The sequence below is a fragment of the Salvia hispanica genome, chromosome 2 (genome assembly GCF_023119035.1).
Source record: "Salvia hispanica cultivar TCC Black 2014 chromosome 2, UniMelb_Shisp_WGS_1.0, whole genome shotgun sequence".
Taxonomy (NCBI): Eukaryota; Viridiplantae; Streptophyta; class Magnoliopsida; order Lamiales; family Lamiaceae; genus Salvia; species Salvia hispanica.
The window spans coordinates 27,016,804-27,020,728 of NC_062966.1; positions in this window are offsets into that span (position 1 = coordinate 27,016,804).

The following is a 3,925-nucleotide window of genomic DNA, read 5'->3' on the forward strand; positions in this document are numbered from 1 at the left end:
GTTGATATACTGCCATACCTGGAAGTTCACGAAAGAGATCTTTACTACTACATAGTAGAAACAGGAAGAACAGATGAGTATGTATAATTTAATTATATTCACGATATAAAAAAAAATTTAGTTTTCTAAACAGTTGACAAGATTTATGATTGTTGTTCATATGTCATTTTTATAACTTCATTTCAGGAATGCATGTGTGTATGATGATGATTTTACTTGGGCACCCAAGAAATTGTTCAACTCACTGAAGCCCCATGAAGAAATCAAATCTGGTGTTATTGACTCATGGGCTTCACATTTGAACAACATTGAAAAAAAAAAGCCAACAACATCACCTGCACGCTTTTTCATGACAACATCTCCAACCGTAAGTAATCTAAAAATTTATATAAAATATTTGAATTACAGGTCTCCTTAACTGAATATGTTAATTGCAGAATTTCAATGTTAACAAATCGGCCAGAAAGTTGGAATACTACGATGGCAACGAACAAATTCATTGAAGAAATAGAGAATGAGATTCAAAAAAGACTAGAATTTGATTGGAGAAACATTGATTTGGTAATTAGATCTAACAATTAAATTTTTGAGAAAATATTAGGATGTGTTCTTTGAATGTAATTTTATCTTCCATGTGATATAGGTCTTCTTTCCAATCTGTAAAAACCGACATTACTACCTGGTAGTATTTTGGCTGAAACAAAGTAAGATTGAGATCATAGACAACAGAAAATCAGTTAAAGGCATGAATGCATTAGAGGAGTATGGACATGAAATTGGTTTACTGGTATGATTTTTTTTATCTTATTGAAACAGTCTCTACATTTTGTTAATATAGTTTATGCACAATGTTAAAATGTTTTTTAAGTGTACTTTCATTTATTTATTAATATATTTGCAGAAAGATATGTTGGAGGCATACTACAAAAAGAAGAACTTGTTAGAGATATTCAAAAATATTTACAAGTCTTACATCAATGTTCTTTCCTTGAAGTGGGCCACAAGCACCAACATAAAGGACTGTGGTGTCTATTTAATGAGACACATGGAAACTTATGTTGGAAAAAAAGGTAGTGAATGGAATGTTGGCTTCTCTGCACGCAACATAAAGATACTCCAGGTACTGCGTGGAAGATATTGCTACAACTTGATTGCATCAAGTTACAACAACCTGAGCTGATGCATGGATGGAAGAAAACAAGCACAAATTGATTAGTTTAAACAACAAATACAAAAAGTTGTTTGTAAATAGAAAGAAGTGAAACAAAATTTGGGATGTATTTAACGTTTAATGTTGTTAACTTTCTTGTTTTGGGATGGATTTCAAAACAGCTACTATTGTGGTTTCTTACTTTTGAACTTATTAAAATGTATATTTTCTGTTAATTTTATTAGATTCACATGACTTATTATTATTGTTGACATGGCTTATAATTGTTATTGACATGACTCATAATTGTTGTTGAGATGATTCTATACGTACTTAAAATAATAAATAATATAGTTGACACGGCTTTAACGTGTAATTGACATGACTTTTATGTACCGTTGACACTATGTGCACCATAGTTGATATAATTGTTATTCATATGACTTATAATTGTTGTTGACATGGCTTATTATTATTGTTCACATAGTTCTGTGCGTAGTTGACATGACTTATAATTGTTGTTGACATGAGATATAATTTTTGGCTATGTGTGGTTAACATAGTATGTAATATAGTTGACAAGACTTTAACGTGTAATTGACATGACTTTCATGTACAGTTGACAAGATATGCACCATAGTTGATATAACTGTTGCTGACATGGCTTATATGTATTGTTGACATGGCTTATAAGTATTATTGACATAGTTCTGCGCATAGTTGACATGACTTATAATTGTTGTTGAAATGATTCTGTGCGTAATTGACATAGTATGTAACGTAGTTGACATGGGTCTATACGTAGTTGACATGACTTATAATTTTTGTTGACATGATTCTATGTGTAGTTAAAATACTATGTAATATAGTTCACATGCTTGTACGTGTAGTTGACACAGCTCTAACATGTAGTTGACATGAATTTTATGTACCGTTGACACGATATGCACCATAGTTGATATAATTGTAATACTGATATTAACATGTTTTCTATGTATAGTTGACATGGCTTGTACGTGTAGTTGACATGGCTTGAAACATAGTTGACATGACTAGTATATGTCGTTGACACGATGTGCACCATAGTTGACATAATTATATTAGTTGTTGACATGGCTAGTACGTGTAGTTGACATGGCTTGTAACATAATTGACATCACTTGTACGTGTAGTTGACACGATATGTACCGTAATTGACATGACTGGTATGTGCGGTTGACACGATGTGCACCATAGTTGACATAATTATATTAGTTGTTGACATGGCCAGTATATATAGTTGACACGATATGTACCGTAGTTGACATGACTGGTATGTGCGGTTGACACGATGTGCACCATAGTTGACATAATTATATTAGTTGTTGACATGACCAGTATATATAGTTGACACGATATGTACCGTAGTTGACATGACTGGTATGTGCCGTTGACACAATGTGCACCATAGTTGACATAATTATATTAGTTATTGACATGGCCAGTATATATAGTTGACACGATATGTACCGTAGTTGACATGACTGGTATGTGCGGTTGACACGATGTGCACCATAGTTGACATAATTATATTAGTTGTTGACATGACCACTATATATATTTGACATGATTTTTAATTGTTGACATGTGCACCTTAAAAACATGATATAGCACGAAAGCAAGGCAGAGTCCAACTTGTACTGAAATGTCAACAACTTATAACCAAATGTCAACACATAGTATAAAGGTGTACAACTCAGAAAACAAAACTTAAAATTAAAAAAACAGAATCATAAAATAGATGTCAATAGAGAGTAAAATCAGATATCAACAACTAACAAGAAAATGTCAATAATTTGTAGTCTATGTCAACAACAAAAAACCAATTATGTCTCCTTCATGCCACAACTTCTAGCATTATGATCGGTAACTTTATGACACTTTCCACAACGCCTATAAGGTTTATTTGCTTTTTCAATTGCTTTCTCTATGCTTTACTTAATCCGGCTTTTCTTGTCACTTGCACCTCCTTTTGTACTAACCACATCTGGAGCATGTGCAGTTATTTCTTCAGGTACAACAATACCATATATGTTCATGATTGAATCATTTTTATCAATAGATGACGATCCAGCACAGTCATCTTTAAAGATTTGAGGACCAATACCCGCAAGCAAATTATCCAAAGCAATCAAATGATCTTTATTCCTAAAAGCACGCTGATATAGACCAAAGTAACGACCATGACACCTGTTAGCAATCTGTAGTTTGTCATCTTTGTTAGAACCTGCACACATATAAAATGTCAACAACCTATATAAGATGTCAACAGCCTATATAAGATATGTCAACAGCTTAAATAACACATGCTAAAACTTAAACTGCAATATCTATAGAAAATAGTTTGCATACCTCTGTCAGACGCACTTTCATCACTCGTGAGACCATGAACTGCCTTTAATAATTCACTTTTAAGCCAATGGTTACCAACATATTTCTCTGGAATATTTTTGACATCTTTGTTTCCGAGGATGAAGAAAAGGTGGCTGCATAGATAACCACACCTTAAAAATAGTTTACACTCACATTCATATGCCTCCGTCTCTATCTCATGTGTAACTGTAAAGGTCTTCTTTCTAACATCAGAAACTTTGAAGACCTCGATGTTCTCCAATGTGGACATGCTAATCATCCGACAACTCTTATCAGCCTCAGCAATCAATTCTTGTACCACTCTAAACATCCTATCTGTGTATACAGATGCCAATTGCTTCTCAAATGCTAAATCAGTGACAT